Raw genomic sequence first — 20,293 nt, forward strand, 5'->3', positions numbered from 1 at the left:
GGTCATCTTCTGGTTGTGCTGATGGCTGAAGAAAAGCCTGGAGCTCCCAGACACTTCTTCCATTTGCCTGTACTCCAAATGCACTGTGGGCCCTTTTGGAGCCATAAGCAAGAACGCATTCTTGTTCCTTATGACATGTGGCAGAATGAGAGAGAGCATTGGGCTGTGTCATATTGGTCAGTCACAAAAAGACAACTCCCATACGATTTCACTCATTCTTGGAAGTAAAGAAACATGTGAAAAAGCAAGAAAAAGGGACAGGCAATGAGACTCTAACCAGGCATACAAAATTTGGTGTTTGTTCCAGGCAGGATAGTCAGAATCTGCACCCTAAAAGTGGATCAAATGGGACATTCAATGCAGGAAATGTGGCCGAACGGGATGTAACGTGAGATTCCACTGTATTGAAGATCAAAAGGTCATCTGAAATAGAGCAGCTTCATATCTCTTAAAATATCATTTTTAGAGTTTTGTGAAACACACAAACACACACATACACACACACACACATACTCTTAAAAGCGTCCCACAGAAGTTAGGGAGCAAGTGAGGAATAGCACTCATGGAAGCAAAATTCAGGAAAATACCATAAAAAAACAAAAGCTCAGAGAATCAAAGTATCAACGCGTCCAAACAGTATAAGTTAACTCCTTACCTATCAAGAATTAATTAGTTAATTAAACAACCTTACCTAAAAGACCCCTCCACACAAGTATGCCAGCAAATCCAATACCTTAGAGAAAAGCATAAATTAAAAGACACCTACGTACTACCATGACAAGACCATGAGGCATACATACCTGACGTTCATGTAATGAATTTGAAGAAGGTTTTGAGGCTTTTGAAGCAGTCTTCAAACATCTTCCAACACACAGAAAGCCAGGTTCAAATCAATTCCCGCTACCAATTGCGATACTTTTAATATTAATGTCGGCTTTTCTCATCTATTCCCTTAATGCAGGAAGAGGGAAGACTCTAATTTAAAATGACCAAAGACCCAATTTACATAAGGACCTTATAGGAAACCAATTCCATACAATTTTAATCAGTAAGATAATCACACTAGAATTCATTTCTCTCCCCTTTCTTTCTTCACCTACATGTGAAACGACCTGTTTTGATTTCTATTCACTATATTTTCTTATATTCGTCAAGTCAGTCTTTCATCCAACCGACGTTTTTTGACATAGTGTTCCCTGATTCTTTTATTGCATTACCACCAAGTGCTCATCCTCATATAATGCCATACCAACTCCATACACATCCAGTTCCCTCTTTATGGCATGTCTTATCCTTATGTAACCAAGCTTGGTCCCCAAACTCCTGAGTCTCTCCTGGTGCGTCTCCCTCCCTGATTACTTCTCTTTCCGTTTTCCCTTACTACTACTCATGTCCATGGTTTTCCTCATGGCTCTCTGCCCTCTGAAGCACCAAATGTCCAACTGTCCCATACGACCTGTCTACACCCTTCTTCCATGGTCTCTTTTACTTCTTCTCTCTTTCGCTGTGGAGTGTGATTTCTAAGCTTCAGGTCCATTTATGTCATGTTTCCATTGATGTGGTCATCTTCTGGTTGGGCTGATGGCTGAAGACAAGCCTGGAGCTCCCAGACACTTCTACCATCTCCCTGTCCTCCAAATGCACTGCGGCCTCTTATGGAGCCATAAGAAAGAAGGCCTTTTTGCTCCTTGTGACATGTTGCAGAAAGGGAGAGAGCATTGGGTTGTGTCATTTCTGTCAGTCAAGAAATACAATTACCATACGATTTCACTCACTCATGGAAGCAAGGAAACATGTGGAAAAGCAAGAAAATGTGACAGGCAATTAGACTCTAACCAGGCACACAAAATTTGGTGTTTGTTCCAGGCAGGCTACTCAGAATCTGTGTTTCTTAAAGTGGATCAAATGGGTCATTCAATGCAGGAAATGTGGCTGAATGGGATGTAACATGAATTTCCACTGTGTTTGAAGGTGAATTGTGATCTGGAATAGAGCAGCTTCCTATCTTTTAAAATATCATTTTTAGGGTTTGTGAAACACACACACACACACACACACACACACACACACACACACACACACAGACATTTAGGGAGTAAGTGAGAAGTAGCACTCATGGAAGCCAAATTCAGAGAAAATACCATAAAAAACACAAGCTCAGAGAATCAAAGTAACAAACCATCCAAACAGTATTAGTTAAGTCCTTACCATCAAGAATTAATTAATTAATTAATTTATTTATTTATTTATTAATATTTTAAACAACCTTAACTAACGGACCCCTCCACTCAAGTATGCCAGCAAATCCAATACTGGAAAGAAATGGATAAATTACAAGACACAGACACACTACCATGACAAGATCATAAGACATACATATCTGAAGTCTCAGGTAATGCCTTTTGAAGCAGCTTTTGAGGCTTTTGAAGCAGTCCTCAAACATCTCCCAACACACAGAAAGCCAGGTTCAAATCAATTCCCTGGTCCAAAATTCGAGACATTTAAGGGTAATGTCGGCTTTTCTCATCTATTCAAAAAATATAGGAAGAGGGAAGACTCTAATTTACAATGTCCAAAGACACATTTCACATTAAGACCTTATAGGAAACCAATGGCATACAAATTTTATCATAAGATAATAAAACTAGAATTCATTTCTCTTCTCTTTCTTTCTTCATCTCTATGTGAAATGGCCTGTTTCTTACTATTCACTATTTTTTCTTATATTCGCCGGTCACGGCCGGAGACTACAAATTCGGTCATGGTCAAGGTGACCCCCAAATCACTTCACAAAATGTCTGGGGGAAATATTCAGGCAGCTAGAGCGGTTTGGAATGATTTTGATACTCATGGCTGACCCAGAGCTACTCCAGCCAGGTGAAGTGATGAGGCGTGTTTCGGTGAGGAGTGGTTTCTAGGACCTCAGAACATTGCGATGTCACAGAAGCTGATTTCTCTGAGGCAGCCATCCCATTCTCATGGCATATGAGTCCTAGGGCTTTAAGAGGAAAGCCCTGGGAATGAACAAGAAAGAGCCCTGTTACCCTGATCATGAACTCACATGGTCTTTTCTGTTTCTTTCCCACTTCCACATTCTATACAAAGAGAAAAGAAAACGATCTTCTGTATACCATTCTTTAGACCAACATTTCTCCAGAGAGAGCATTGTGTTCCTATTTGCACTGCAATTTCTAGAAATCTCCATCAAAAGCAAGGTCTCTTGGCTACCATTAGGTCTCTGGGAAGTTGGAAATCCTTGGCTGAGAGGGTCCATACTTAGCTTCTGTTCCCTATGGTTTCTCGGGGGTAAGGACTACCTTTGGTGCTTGGTCAGCTAGGAAGCTGAGGGAAGGAAGCAGGGAAGGAAAGTCACTATTCCAGGAAAATTGCCAGAGCAGGGATGCATTGTGCTGTCTGTGTCCTTATCTGCTAGTGTCCTGAAACACAAGTCCCAAATGATGAAGGCTCTGTCTCCCTGACATTACATTAAACTCCGTTGCAAAGGCTTCATTGAGAGTGAAATTCTGCATGATCTCTAACCCTAAAGGCAGAGCCGTGGTCAGCACTCCTTGTCATCATTAGTTAAGGCTACATGCAATATTCATGGGGAGAGCCATGTTGAGCAACTCTATTTGTACAGATGAAAATGAATGGCCAACATCAATGGCCTGCCAGGCCCAGTCTAGAATCAGTGTGTAAGGAGCCGAGATACCCTTTAAGGGCTGTGGATAAAGATGATGATGGAGATGATGATAAAGAAGATTATTTCCAAATGAAAATGCAAGGACAGCAAGGGAAATATCCTATGGCTTCACTCATATATGGCCCATGAGGAAAACCATGGACATGAGTAGTAGTAAGGGAAAATGGAAGGAGAAGACGTCAGACAGGGAGACGGGCCAGGAGAGACTCAGGACTTTGGGGACGAAGCTGAGGGTTACATTAGGAAAATACATGTCATAAAGAGGGAACTGGTTAATGGGTATGGAGGTGGTGTGGCATTATATGAGAATGAGCACTTGTTGGTATATGCAATTAAAGAATATGGGAACACTATGTCAAAAATGTCGGAGGGATGAAATGCTGGCTTGCCGAATATAAGAAAAAAATATTGAATAGAAAGCAAAAGAGGCCATTTCACATGGAGATGAAGAAAGAAAGTGAAGAGAAATGAATTCTAGTTTTATTATCTTACTGATTAAAATTGTATGCAATTGGTTTCCTATAAGGTCCTTATCTGAATTGGGTCTTTGGTCATTGTAAATTAGAGTCTTTCCTCTTCCTTCATTTTGGGGATAGATGAGAAAAGCCGACATTACCAGCAAATGTCTCGAACTGAGGACCAGGGAATTGATTTGAACCTGGATTTCTGTGTATTGGGAGATGTTTGAGACTGCTTCAAAAGCTTTTGTCAGTACCTGAGACGTCAGATATGTATGACTCATGATATTGTCATGGTAGTGCGTATGGGTCTTGGAATTTATCATTTTCTCTCCGGTATTTTATTTGCTGGCAGACGTGTGTGTAGGGGTCTTTTAGGTAAGGTTGATTAATTATTTCATTAATTAATTAATTCTTGATAGGTAAGGAGTTAACTTATCCAGTTTGGACGATTTGAAACTTTGATTCTATAAGATTATGGTTTTTAAGGTATTTTATCTGGATTTTGCTCCCATTAGTGCTATTCCTCACTTGCTCCCTAACTTCTTTGGGATTCTTTTAAGAGTGTGTGTGGGGCGCCTGGGTGGCTCAGTGGATTAAGCCGCTGCCTTCAGCTCAGGTCATGATCTCAGGGTCCTGGGATCGAGCCCGGTATCGGGCTCTCTGCTCCGCAGGGAGCCTGCTTCCTCCTCTCTCTCTGTCTGCCTCTCTGCCTACTTGTAATCTCTCTCTCTGTCAAATAAATAAATAAAATCTTTAAAAAAAGAGAGTGTGTGTGTGTGTTTCACAAAACGCTAAAAATCATATTTTAAGAGATATGAAGCTGCTCTATTCCATATCACAAATCTCCGTCAAACACAGTGGAAACTCACGTTATGTCCCGTTCAGCCACATTTCCTGCATTGAATGTCCCTTTTGTTCCACTTTTAGAAATGACGATTCTGACTAGCCTGCCTGGAACAAACACCAAATTTTGTGTGCTGGGTTTGAGTTGCAATGCCTGTCCTTATTGTTGCTTTTTCACATGTTTCTTTACATCCAAGAATGAGTGAAATCATATGGGAGTTGTCTTTCTGTGACTGACCGATATGACACAGCCCAATGCTCTATCCCACTCTGCCACATGTCACAAGGAGCAAGAATGCATTCATGCTTATGGCTCCATAAGAGTCCGCAGTGCATTTGGAGGACAGGGAGATGGTAGAAGTGTCTGGGAGCTCCAGGCTTTTCTTCATCCATCAGCACAACCAGAAAATGACCGCATCAATGTAAACATGGCATAAATGGACCTAAGGCAAAGAAATCACACTCCACAGTAAAAGAGAGAAGAAGTCAGAACGATCATGGGAGAAGGTTTTAGACAGGGCTTATGGGAGAATTGGACAGTTGATGATTCAGAGGACAGGGAGACATGGCCAAAGACAAAGGACCAGGGGAGAGGAGCACACTTAGAACCCACAATTTGAATGTTGACCCATAGCTGTTGGGGGAGAAAATGAGAGTGACTGAATGTCATGAGTCCTTGCAACCTAAGGGTCTTGAGGCCCGGGGATTCCAGAGCAGCATGCAGTGCAGACAGAGACTCCAGAACTGCAGAACACTGTGTATCTCCTGGAGTGGACACCAGCCATTAACCAGGTGCAGACAGCCTGGAAACCATGATCAGAGACAATACCTGTTGACACCGTGGTAAGATTATTATTTCGTTGTGTGAATTTGGGATGGGGAGTGTTGGTGGAGATGCCTCGAGGGGTGCAAAAGATACTTGCGCTCTACAACCGCCAGCCTCAAGACTGAGAAGTGCCCACAGGGAGGACTTTGATGACATTAGCTGCCCAAACTTCAATCACGGATTCCCAAACCTGGAACGCAGTTGGGACTGCCTTCTTCAGGCCACGTTGCTTAGTCCCAAGAGAACAGAAAATCCTGCAGGGGACTAGAAGAAAGCCCTCCCCACATCCTCTCACCTGGCCACTGAATTCAGCAGGCCTTATGTTTTGTGGAGTGGGTTTAAGGTCACGTTTCACAGGCACAAGACACCCACGAAGCTTAACCTCACCATATTTGGCCCAGACACCACACACTCTGAATGGATGGCAAGGAGAGACTCTGCAGAGGACGAGCACACAGGAGAGTGGACAGCCACAACACAACCCCAGAGGGCATGTCACACACCTGAGACTCTCTTAAGTGCCAGTCCTTGGGCACTCCACGGCCTCTTCTTCCTAAAGAAATTATCTTCAGAGTAGATAATAGAATGCGTGTTTCGAATACAGAGAAGACAGGGACCTTTTGTAGATTCACGTTGTATTCCTGAAACTGGCCCAAAAGCCTTTTCAGATGAATTCACATGGGGATTGGTTTTCTTCCAACATGCTCCGTACTTGCCTCTGTGCGTCCAAACAGATGAGTCCATCCTGGGCTTAAGCTTCTAGGGTATAGGGTCTGCTTTAATATTTGGTCAGCTGAGAAAATTGGGAGGCATTTATATCACGATTTATGGAGATGCAAGATAAAATATTAGCCTCACTGTTGAAGACTTCACACATGTCTTTGGTATGGTTGCAGGTGTTAACACTGAACATTACTCAGATGGTGTGGGACGATTTTCCTGGTCAGAAGCATCCTGATAGGGTGTGAGGACCATGAAACTGTGTATGGTGTGGATTTTCCCGTGTTAGGCTGCTTGTACTCCTGACTCTTTCTTAACAGTACGTGGGTAAGATGGAATTGTGGATTCTTGTCCTTCTCCAGAATCCAGAGGGGTGTTGGTGACAGTCACAGCCAAAGACTACAAATTCAGCCATGGAGATTGGGACCCCAAACCTCTTCACAAACTGTCCTGTTGAAATACCCAGTCGGCTTCAGCGGTTTGAAGTGATTTTGATACTCCTGACTGACCAAGAACTACTCCAGACAGGTGAAGTGATGAGGCGTATTTTTTTGAGGAGTGGTTCCTAGGACCTCAGAGCGTTGTGACGTCACTGAAGCTGACTACACTGAGGCAACAATCCCATTCTCATGATATATGAGTCCTAGGCTTTAAGTAGAAAGACCTGGGAAGGAACAAGAAAGAGCCCTATTAGCCTGATCATGAACTCATGTGGTCTATTAGGTTTCATTCCCCCTTAAACTTTCTATACAAAGAGAAAAGAAAACGATGTTTTGTATACCATTCTTTAAACGAACCTTTCTCCAGAGAGAGCAACGTGTTCCTGTTTCCCTGCAATTTCTAGAGAAATCAATTAACAGCGAGGAATCTTGGGTACCATTAGGTCTCTGGGAGGTTTGATATCCTTGGGTGAGAGGGTCCATTCTTAGCTTCTGTTTCCTATGGTTTCTCAGGTGTAATTTCTGCCTTTGGTGCCTGGTTATCTTGAAAGATAAGGGAAGGAAGAAGGGAAGGTAAGTCACAATTCCAGGGAAAATTGTCAGCGCAGGGATGCATTGTACTGTCCGTTTATTTATCTTTTAGTGTCCTGAAACACCAGTCCTAAGGTTGAAAGCTCTGTCTACATGACTTTACCTTAAACTCTGTTGCAAAGCCTTCATGGAAAGTGAAATTCTGCATGATCGCTACCTCGAATGAAAGAGCCCTGGTCAGCACTCCATGTCATCATTAGTTAGTTCTACATGCCATAGTCATGGTTAGAGCCAAGTTGAGCAGCTCTCTTTATTCAGATGAAAATAATCAGCCAACATCGATGGCCTGCTATGCCCACTCTAGCATCACTGTGGAAGGAGCCGAGATACCCTTTTCAGGGCTAGTGGATAAAGATGATTATGATGTTGATAAAGAAGATGATTACCAAAAGAAAATGCAAGCAGACCAAGGGAAATATCCTATGGCTTCACTCCTATGTGGCCCATGAGGAATACCATGGACATTAGTTGTACTAAGGGAAAATGGAAGCAGAAGAAGTCAGACAGGGAGATGCATCAGGAGAGACTCAGGACTTGGGTACAAAGCTGAGGGTTACAGGAGGATAAGACATGCCATAAAAGGGAACTGGTTGATTCGTGTGGAGTTGGTGTAGCATTACATGAGGATTAGCACTTTGTGGTATATGCAATTAAAGAATCAGGGAACACTATATCCAAAAACGTAGGAGGTATGATAGGCTGGCTTGCCAAATATAAGAAAAAATATTGAATAGAAAGCAAAACAGGCCATTTCACAACGAGACGAAGAAAGAAAGATAAGAGAAATAGATTCTAGTTTTATTGTCTAAATGATTAAAATTGTATGCAATTGGTTTCCTCTAAGGTCCTTATCTGAATTTGTTCTTTGGACATTGTCAATTAGAGTTTTCCCTCCTCCTACATTTTGGGCATAGATGAGATAGGCTGACATTACACTAAATGTCTCGAATTGTGGACCACGGAATTGATTTGAACCTGGCTTTCTGTGTGTTGGGAGATGTTTGAGGACTGCTTCAAAAGCCTCAAACCTGCTTCAAACGTCATTACTGAAGACGTCAGATATTTATGAGTTTTTATCTTGTCATGGTAGTGTCTATGTGGTTTAATTTATCCTTTTCTCTTCGGTATTGGATTTGCTGTCATACTTGAGTGTAGGGGTATTTGAGGTAAGGTTGTTTAATTAATTAATTAATTAATAATTCTTTTTTTAAGTTTTAATTTATTTTTTCAGCATAACAGTATTGTTTTTGCACAACAACCAGTGCTCCATGCAAAACGTGCCCTCCCTATTACCCAACACCTATTCCCCCAACCTCCCACCCCTGACCCTTCAAATCCCTCAGGTTGTTTTTCAGAGTCCATAGTCTCTTATGGTTCCCTCCTCTTCCAATTTTTTTTTATAAACATATAAAGTATTTTTATCCCCAGGTATACAGGTCTGTGAATCGCCAGGTTTACACACTTCACAGCACTCACGATAGCTCATACCCTACCTAAGGTTCATAACCCCCTCCCATCTCCCACTACCACCTCCCCCCAGCAACCCCCAGTTTGTTTTGTGAGATTAAGAGTCATTTATGGTTTGTCTCCCTCCCAATCCCATCTTGTTTCATGTATTCTCCTATCCCCCTAACCCCCCATGTTGCTTCTCCATGTCCTCATATCAGGGAGATCATATGATAGTTGTCTTTCTCCGATTGACTTATTTCACTAAGCATGATACGCTCTAGTTCCATCCACGTCATCGCAAATGGCAAGATTTCATTTCTTTTGATGGCTGCATAGTATTCCATTGTGTATATATACCACTTCTTCTTTATCCATTCATCTGTTGATGGACATCTAGGTTCTTTCCATAGTCTGGCTATTGTAGACATTGCTGCTATAAACATTCGGGTACACGTACCCCTTCGGATCACTGTGTTTGTATCTTTAGGGTAAATACCCAGTAGTGCAATTGCTGGGTCATAGGGTAGTTCTATTTTCAACATTTTGAGGAACCTCCATGCTGTTTTCCAGAGTGGTTGCACCAGCTTGCATTCCTACCAATAGTGTAGGAGGGTTCCCCTTTTTCCGCATCCTCACCAGCATCTGTCATTTCCTGACTTGTTAATTTTAGCCATTCTGACGGGTGTGACGTGATATCTCATTGTGGTTTTAATTTGTATTTCCCTGATGCCGAGTGACGTGGAGCACTTTTTCATGTGTCTGTTGGCCATCTGGATGTCTTCTTTGCAGAAATGTCTGTTCATGTCCTCTGCCCATTTCTTGATTGGATTGTTTGTTCTTTGGGTGTTGAGTTTGCTAAGTTCCTTATAGATTTTGGATACTAGCCCTTTATCTGATATGTCGTTTGCAAATATCTTCTCCCATTCTGTCAGTTGTCTTTTGGTTTTGTTAACTGTTTCCTTTGCTGTGGAAAAGCTTTTGATCTTGATGAAGTCCCAATAGTTCATTTTTCCCCTTGCTTCCCGTGCCTTTGCCATTGTTCCTAGAAAGATATTTCTGCGGCTGAGGTCGAAGAGGTTGCTGCCTGCATTCTCCTCAAGGATTTTGATGGATTCCTTTCTCACATTGAGGTCCTTCATCCATTTGGAGTCTATTTTCGTGTGTGGTATAAGGAAGTGGTAGAATTTCATTTTTCTGCATGTGGCTGTCCAATTTTCCCAGCACCATTTATTGAAGAGGCAGTCTTTTTTCCATTGGACATTCTATCCTGCTTTGTCAAAGATTAGTTGACCATAGAGTTGAGGGTCGATTTCTGGGCTCTCTATTCTGTTCCACTGATCGATGTGTCTGTTTTTGTGCCAGTACCATGCTGTCTTTATGATAACAGCTTTGTAATAGAGCTTGAAGTCCAGAATTGTGATGCCACCAACTTTGGCTTTCTTTTTCAATATTCCTTTGGCTATTTGAGGTCTTTTCTGGTTCCATACAAATTGTGGGATTATTTGTTCCATTCCTTGAAAAAAATGGAAGCTATTTTGATAGGGATTGCATTAAATGTGTAGATTGCTTTAGGTAGCATAGACATTTTCACAATATTTATTCTTCCAGTCCAGGAGCATCGAACATTTTTCCATTTGTTTGTGTCTTCCTCAATTTGTTTCATGAGTACTTTATAATTTTCTGCGTTTAGATTCTTAGTGTCTTTGGTTACGTTTATTCCTAGGTATCTTATAGTTTGGGGTGCAATTGTAAATGGGATTGACTCCTTAGTTTCTCTTTCTTCTGTCTTGTTGTTGGTGTACAGAAATGCAACTGATTTCTGTGCATTGATTTTATATCCTGACACTTTACTGAATTCCTGTACAAGTTCTAGCAGTTTTGGAGTGGAGTCTTTTGGGTTTTCCACATATAGTATCATATCATCTACAAATAGTGATAGTTTGACTTCTTCTTTGCCAATTTGGATTCCTTTAATTTCTTTTTGTTGTCTAATTGCTGAGGCTAGGACTTCTAGTACTATGTTGAATAGCAGTGTTGATAATGGACATCCCTGCCGTGTTCCTGATCTTAGCGGAAAAGCTTTCAGTTTTTCTCCATTGAGAATGATATTTGCGGTGGGTTTTTCATAGATGGCTTGGATAATATTGAGGTATGTGCCCTCTATCCCTACACTTTGAAGAGTTTTGATCAGGAAGGGATGCTGTACTTTGTCAAATGCTTTTTCAGCATCTATTGAGAGTATCATATGGTTCTTGTTCTTTCTTTTATTAATGTCTTCTATCACATTGATTGATTTGCGGATGTTGAACCAACCCTGCAGCCCTGGAATAAATCCCACTTGATCGTGGTGCATAATCCTTTTAATGTACTGTTGAATCCTATTGGCTAGTATTTTGGTGAGAATTTTTGCATCTGTGTTCATCAAGGATATTGGTCTGTAGTTCTCTTTTTTTGGTGAGATCCTTGTCTGGTTTTGGGATCAAGGTGATCCTGGCGTCATAAAATGAGTTTGGAAGTTTTCCTTCCATTTCTATTTTTTTGGAATAGTTTCAGGAGAATAGGAATTAGTTCTTCTTTAAATGTTTGTTAGAATTCCCCTGGGAAGCCGTCTGGCCCTGGGCTTTTATTTGTTTGTAGATTTTTGATAACTGTTTCAATCTCCTTACTGGTTATGGGCCTGTTCAGGTTTTCTATTCCTTCCTGGTTCAGTTGTGGTAGTTTATACATCTCTAGGAATGCATCCATTTCTTCCAGATTGTCATATTTGTTGGCGTAGATCTGCTCATAGTATGTTGTTATAATTGTCTGTATTTCTTTGGTGTTAGTTGTGATCTCTCCTCTTTCATTCATGATTTTATTGATTTGGGTCCTTTCTCTTTTCTTTTTGATAAGTCTGGCCAGGGGTTTATCAATCTTATTGATTCTTTCAAAGAACCAGCTCCTAGTTTCATTGATTTTTTCTATTGTTTTTTTTTTTTTTTTTTGGTTTCTATTTCATTGATTTCTGCTCTGATCTTTATGATTTCTCTTCTCCTGCTGGGTTTAGGGTTTCTTTCTTGTTCTTTCTCCAGCTCCTTTACGTGTGGGTTAGCTTGTGTACTTGAGACCTTTCTTGTTTCTTGAGAAAGGCTTGTACCGCTATATATTTTCCTCTCAGGACTGCCTTTGCTGTGTCCCACAGATTTTGAACTGTTGTGTTTTCATTATCATTTGTTTCCATGAATTTTTTCAATTCTTCTTTAATTTCCTGGTTAACCCATTCATTCTTTAGAAGGATGCTGTTTAGTCTCCATGTATTTGGGTTTTTTCCAGCTTTCCTCTTGTGATTGAGTTCTAGCTTCAGAGCATTGTGGTCTGAAAATATGCAGGGAATGATCCTAATCTTTTGATACCGGTTGAGACCTGATTTAGGACCCAGGATGTGATCTATTCTGGAGAAGGTTCCATGTGCACTAGAGAAGAATGTGTATTATGTTGCTTTGGGATGAAATGTTCTGAATATATCTGTGATGTCCATCTGGTCCAGTGTGTCATTTAAGGCCTTTATTTCCTTGTTGATCTTTTGCTTGGATGATCTGTCCATTTCAGTGAGGGGAGTGTTAAAGTCCCCTATTATTGTATTATTATTGATGTGTTTCTTTGATTTTGTTATTAATTGGTTGATATAGTTGGCTGCTCCCACGTTAGGGGCATAGATATTTAAAATTGTTAGATCTTCTTGTTGGACAGACCCTTTGAGTAGGATATAGTGTCCTTCCTCATCTCTTATTATAGTCTTTGGCTTGAAATCTAATTGATCTGATATAAGGATTGCCACCCCAGCTTTCTTCTGATGCCCATTAGCATGGTAAATTGTTTTCCACCCCCTCACTTTAAATCTGGAGGTGTCTTCGCGTCTAAAATGAGTTTCTTGTAGGCAACATACTGATGGGTTTTGTTTTTTTATCCATTCTGATACCCTGTGTCTTTTGATTGGGTCATTTAGCCCATTAACATTCAGGGTAACTATTGAGAGATATGAATTTAGTGCCATTATTAGCCTGTAAAGTGACTGTTACTGTATATTGTCTCTGTACCTTTCTGATCTACTACTTTTAGATTCTCTCTTTGCTTAGAGGACCGCTTTCAATATTTCCTGTAGAGCTGGTTTGGTGTTTGCAAATTCTTTCAGTTTTTGTTTGTCCTGGAAGCTTTTTTCTCTCCTTCTCTTTTCAATGATAGCCTAGCTGGATAGAGTATTCTTGGCTGCATGTTTTTCTCGTTTAGCTCTCTGAATATATCATGCCATCTCTTCCTGGCCTGCCAGGTCTCTGTGGGTAAGTCTGCTGCCAATCTAATATTTTTACCATTGTATGTTACAGACTTCTTTTCTCGGGCTGCTTTCAGGATTTTCTATTTGTCACTAAGACTTGTAAATTTTACTATTAGGTGACGGGGTGTGGACATATTCTTGTTGACATTTTGGGGAGTTCTCTGCATCTCCTGGGTTTTGATGCTTGTTCCCTTTGCTATATTAGGGAAATTCTCTCCAATAGACCTTCTGCTCCCCTCTCTGTTTCTTCTTGTTCTGGAATCCCAAGTATTCTAATGTTGTTTCGTCTTATGGTGTCACTTATCTATCGCATTCTCCCCTCATGGTCCAGTAACTGTTTGTCCCTCTTTTGCTCGGCTTCCTTATTCTCTGTCATTTGGTCTTCTATATCACTAATTCTTTCTTCTGCCTCATTTATCCTAGCAGTGAGAGCCTCCATTTTTTATTGCACTTCATTAATAGCTTTTTTGATTTCTACTTGGTTAGATTTTAGTTCTTTAATTTCTCCAGAAAGGGCTTTAATATCTCCAGAGAGGGTTTCTCTAATATCTTCCATGCCTTTTTCGAGCCCGGCTAAAACGTTCAGATTCGTCATTCTGAAAACTTGATCTGACATACTACTAATGTCTTTGTTGATTAGGTACCTAGCCTTCAGTATTGTCTCTTGTTCTTTTGTTTGTGGTGATTTTTTCTGCCTTGTCATTTTGTCCAGATAAGAGGACATGAGGGATCAAATAAAATACTAAAAGGGTGGCAAAGACCCCAGAAAAATGCGCTGTAACCAAATCAGAAGAGACCCCAAATTGTCGGGGGGAGAAAGGTGATAAAAAGAGGTTCAGAAAAAAAAAGAAAAAAATTTAAAAAATAAAACAAATAAAGAAAAATTGCAAAAATATATATATTTAGATAAACTAGTCAAAAAACATTAAAAAAGAAAAGGGTAAAAGTTTTTAAAAATTTAGCAGAAGAAGAAAAAAATTGAAAAAAGAAAAAAAATTGAATTAGCTGCAAGACTAAAGAATCATGGGGAGAAAGACATGAGTTCTGTGCTTAGCTTTCTCCTCCTCTGAAATTGCGCTGCTGTCTTAGGAAGTGAACCTGGTTTCCTTGATAAATGAACTTCGTCCTGGCTGGATATTTTGTTGATCTTCTGGGGGAGGGGCCTGTTGTAGTGACTCTCAAGTGTCTTTGCCCGAGGCGGGATTGCACCATCCTTACTGGTGGCTGGACTAAGTAATCGGCTCGGGTTCGCTTTTGGGAGCTTCTGTTCCCTGAACGCTTTCTGTAGAGTTCCAGAGGACGGGAATGAAAATGGCGGCCTCCTAGTCTCCGGCCTGGAGGAGTAGAGAGCCCGGGGCCCCACTCCTCAGTGCGCCCCCAGAGGACAGCACCCAATCACTCCCGTATCCCCAGCCTCTAGCCCCTCTGCAAGCTCACCCAGCCGGCGACCAGTTCAAGGTAATCCCGAGCTAAGAGTTCTGTCCTCGGCTCTGTCTCTGTAGCCGGCTTCTCGGTTCTAATACCTGCGAGCTCTGCGAAACTCCAACACCCCCGATCCTTCTGTGACCCTGTGGGACCTGGGGCCACGCTGACCCCGCGTGGGCTTCACCCTGGTTTAGCCTCTGGAGCAATGTTCCTCAGTGGAACAGACTTTTAAAAGTCCTGATTTTGTGCTCCATTCCTCCGCCGCTTGCTGGGAGCTGGCCCGTGGCCCCATGGTCTATCTTCCTGTCGTTTTAGATTTACTTCTCCCCCAGTCCTACCTTTAAGAAAGTGGTTGATTTTTTGTTTCTAGAGTGGCTGTTCTTCTTCTCTTCGATCTCCCTACACATTGTAGGTGTTTGCAATGTTTAGATAAGCTATAGAGCTGATCTCCTACTACCTGATGTAGTCTCAGCCTGCTATTTCTCCGCCATATTGACTCCTCCCCCCTAATTAATAATTCTTTAAGGTAAGAGTTAAATTATCCAGTTTGGATGGTGTTTACTTTGATTTTCTAAGCTTTTCTTTTTTATGGTATTTTCTCTGAATTTTGCTTCCATGAGAGCTATTCCTCACTTGCTCCCTAAATCCTGTGGGAATCTTTTAAGTATGTGTGTGTGTGTGTGTGAGTGTGTGTGTGTGTGTGTGTGTTTTACAAAATTCTAAAAACGATATTTTAAGAGATATGAATCTACTCTATGACAGATCAAAATTCACCTTCAAACACAGTGGAAACTCACGTTCCATCCTGTTCGGCCACATTTCTTGCATTGAATGTCCCATTTGATCCACTTTTAGAAACGCAGATTCTGACTAGCCTGCCTGGAACAACCACCAAATTTTGTGTGCCTGGTTACAGTCTAATTGCCTGTCCTTTTTCTTGATTTTTCACATTTTCCTTACTTCTGTGAGTGAGTGAGATCGTATGGTAGTTGTCTTTCTGTGACTGACAGATATGACACAGCACAATGCTCTCTCCCTTTCTGCCAGATGTAAAAAGGAGCAAGAATGCCTTCTTGCGGGGCACCTGGGTGGCTCAGTGGATTAAGCTGCTGCCTTCAGCTCAGGTGTTGATCTCAGGATCCTGGGTTAGAGACCGCATCGGGCACTCTGCTCCACGGGGAACCTGCTTCCTCCTCTCTCTCTGCCTGCCTCTCTGCCTACTTGTGATCTCTCTCTCTGTCAAATAAATAAATAAAATCTTAAAAAAAATAAGAATGCCTTCTTGCTTATGGCTCCATTTGGAGGACAGGAAGATGGTAGAAGTGTCTGGGAGCTCCATGCTTGTCTTCAGCCTTCAGCACAACCAGACAATGACCCCATCAATGTAAACATGGCATAAATGGACCTGAAGCCTAGAAATCACACTCCATGGCGAAAGAGAGAAGAAGTCTCAGAGACAATGGGAGAAGGGTGGAGACAGGGTTTATGGGAGAATTGGACAGCTTCAGAGGTCAGGGAACCATGGCCAAAGACAAAGGCCCAGGGGAGAGGAGCACACTTAGAACACACAATTTGAATTTTAACACATAGCTGTTTGCGGAGAAAAGGATAGTGTCGAATGACATGAGTTCTTGCAACCCAAGGATCATGAGGCCCGTGGATTACAGATCAGCATTGCAGACATAGACCCAGAGAACACTGTGTATCTCCTGGAGAAGACACCAGCAAGCAACCACGTGCAGACAGCCTGGAAACCATGATCAGAGACAATACCTGTTGACACCTTGGAAAGATTATTATTTCTTTGTGTGCATTCATGATAGACAGTGTTGGTGGAGATGGCTCGATGGGTCCAAAAGATGTCACATCCATCTGATACTCTCTCAAGTGCCAGCCCTTGGTCGCTCCATGAGCTCTTCTTTCTAAAGAAATTATCTTCAGTGAAGATAACAGAATGTGCGTTTTGAATACAGAGAAGACAAAGACCTTTTGTAGATTCACGTTGTGTTCCTGAAACTGGCCCGAAAGCCTTTTCAGAGGGCTTTAAATGGGGATTGGTTCTCTTCCAACATTCTCCGTGCTTGCTCCTGTGAGCTCCAAACAGATGAGTCCTTCCTGAGCCTAAGCTTCTAGGGTGTAGCGTCTGCCTTTAATGATTGGTCAGGTGGGAATAATGGGAGGCATTAATGGCACGATTTCTGAAGATGCAAGAAGAACTCGTGTCCTCACTGTTGAAGACTCCAGACATGTCTTTGATATGGTTGCGTGTGTTAACTCTGAGCTTTCTTCAGAGGGCTGGGGGCACTTTTCCTGGTCAGAAGCATCCTGATAGGGTGTAGGACAATGAATATGTGTATGGTGAGGAGTTCCCCGTGTGAGGCTGCTTGTAATCCTGATTCTTTCTTGACCTTACGTGGGTAAGATGAAATTGTAGATTCTTGCCCTTCTCTGAAGTCCAGAGGGGTGGTGGTAGCAGTCACGTCCAAAGACTTCAAATTCAGCCATGGGGAAGGTGACCCCAAATCACTTCACAAACTCTCTTGGGGAAATCCCCAGACGGCTCCAGCGGTTTGGAGTAATTTTCATACTCCTGGCTGACTCAAAACTACTCCAGCTGGTAAAGTGGTGAGGCGTGCTTTGTTGAGGATGGTTGCTAGAACCTCAGAGCTTTGTGACGTCACGGTAGCTGACTTCACTGAAGCAGCAATCCCATTCTCATGACATATGAGTCCTATGGCTTTAAGTAGAAAGACCTGGGAAAGAACAGGAAAGAGCCATGTTAGCCTCATCATGAACTCAGGTGTTCTTTTCTGTTTCTTTCCCACTTCTGCTTTCTATACAAAGAGAAAAGAAAACGATGTTCTGTATACCATTCTTTAGACCAACATTTCTCCAGAGAGAGCAAGGTGTTCCTATTTCCACTGCAATTTCAAGAGATCTCAATCAACAGCTAGGCTTCTTGGCTACCAGTAGGTCTCTGGGAGGAAAAGTGAGTTTCCACTGTGTTTGAAGATGAATTTTGATGTGGAATAGAGCAGCTTCATATCTCTTAAGTGTTCACTTTTTGCATTTTGTGAAACACACACACACACTGACACACGCACACGCACACACACAGACACTTAAAGAGTCCCACAGAACTTAGGGAGCAAGTGAGGGATAGCACTAATGAAAGAAAAATTCAGAGAAAATACCATAAAAAAGAAAAGCTTAGAGAATCAAAGTAACAAACCGTCCAAACTGGAAATGTTAACTCCTTACCTATCAAGAATTAATTAATTAATTTTTGAATTAATTACTTAATTAAACAACCTTACCTAAAAGACACCTACACAAAAGTATGCCAACATATCCAATACCGGAGAGAAAAGGATACATTCCAAGACACATAAGCACTACCATGACAAGATCGTGAGTCATAAATATCTGACGTCTCGGGTAATGAGTTTTGAAGCAACTTTTGAGGCTTTTGAAGCAGTTCTCAAACATCTCCCAACACACACAGATCCACGTTCAAATTAATTCCCTGGTCCACAATTTGAGACATTTAATTGTAAGTCTGATTTTGTCATCTATTCCCGAAATATTGGAAGAGGGAAGACTCTAATTTACAATGTCCAAAGACCCAATTCAGAAAAGGACATTATAGGAAACCAATTGCATACAATTTTAATCAGTAAATAATAAAACTAGAATTCATTTCTCTTCTCTTTCTTTCTTCATCTCCATGTAAAATGACCTCTTTTGCTTTCTATTCACTATTTTTTCTTATATTCCACAAGCCAGCCTTTCATCCATGCTACGTTTTTTGACATAGTGTGTCCTGATTCTTTAATTGCATATACCACCAAGAGCTCATCCTCATATAATGCCACAACACTTCCCTACCCAATAACCAGTTCCCTCTTTATGGCAGGTCTTATGCTCCTGTAACCCTTAGCTTGGTCCCCAAAGACCTGAGTCACTCCTGGTGCGTCTCCCTGTCTGAGTTCTTCTCCTCCTTTTTCCCTTACTACTACTCATGTCCATGGTATTACACATGGGACACATAAGAGTGAAGATATCGGATATGTCCATTGGTCTGCTTGCATTTTCATTTGGAAATCAACTTCTTTATCATCATCTTCATAATCATTTTTATCCACTAGCCCTTAAAAGGGTATCTTGGCTCCTTCCACATTGCTGCTAGAGTGGGCATGGCATGCTATCGAAGTTGGCTGTTCATTTTCATCTGAATAAAGAGCATTACTCAACATGACTCTCCCCATGACTATGGCATGTAGCTTTAAGTAATGATAACAAGGAGTGCTGACCAGGGATCTTTCTTTAGGGGTAGCGATCATGCATAGTCACTCTCCATGAAGTCACTGAAAAAGTTTATAAGGAAATGTCAGGTAGCCAGAGCCTTTATTCCTTAGGACTGGTGTTTCAGGTCACTAGTAGATAAGGACATGGAAAGCACAACACATCCCTGCCTTGGCAAATTACCTGGAATTGTGACTTTCCTTCCCTTCTTCCTTCCTTCACCTTCCAAGCTGACCAAGCACCAAATGCCTACCTTACACCCAAGAAACCATAGGGAACAGAAGCTAAGAATGGACCCTCTCACCCAAGGGTTTCCAACCTCCCAGAGACCTAATGGGAGACAAGGGGCATCGCTGTTGATTGAGATCTCTAGAAATGGCAGTGGAAATAGAACACCTTGCTCTCTCTGGAGAAATGTTGGTCTAAAGGATGGTATACAGAACATCGTTTTCTTTTCTCTTTGTATAGAAAGTGGAAGAGGGAAAGAAACAGAAAGGACCCCCTGAGCTCATGATCAGGCAAACAGGGCTCTTTCTTGTACCTTCACAAGTCTTTCTAATTAAAGCCATAGGACTCATATGTCTTGCGAATGGGATGGAAGCTTTAGTGAAGTCAGCTTCTGTGATGTCACAAAGCTCTGAGGCCCTAGCAACCACTCCTCACCAAAGTACGACTCATCACTTAACCTGGCTGGATTTGTTCTGGGTCAGCCAGGAGTATCAAAATCACTCCAAACCGCTGAAACCGCCTGGGGATTTCCCCAAGACAGTTTTTGAAGCGATTTGTGGTCACCTTCTCCTTGGTCGGATTTGTAGTCTTTGGACGGGACTGTCACTACCACCCCTCACCCTACCACTCCTGAGAAGTCCTGTCTGTGGTCACTTCTCAGTCTTGATACTTTCGATTGTAGAGCCCAAGTACCTTTGGCGCCCATCGATCCTTCTCCACCAACACTTCCCATCAGGAATGCACCCAAAGAAATAATAATCTTACCATGGTGTCAACAGGTATTGTCTCTGATCACGGTTTCCAGGCTGTCTGTACCTGGTTGCTTGATGGTGTCCGCTCCAGGAGATGCACAGTGTTCTCTGGAGTCTATGTCTGCAAAGCATGCTGATCTGGAATCCCCGGTCCTCAAGTCCCTTGGGTTGCAAGAACTCATGTCATTCAGACACTATTTCTCCACCAACAGCTATGTGTCAACATTCAAACTGTGGG

This window comes from Meles meles, chromosome Y (assembly GCF_922984935.1).
Source record: "Meles meles chromosome Y, mMelMel3.1 paternal haplotype, whole genome shotgun sequence".
Lineage (NCBI taxonomy): Eukaryota > Metazoa > Chordata > Mammalia > Carnivora > Mustelidae > Meles > Meles meles.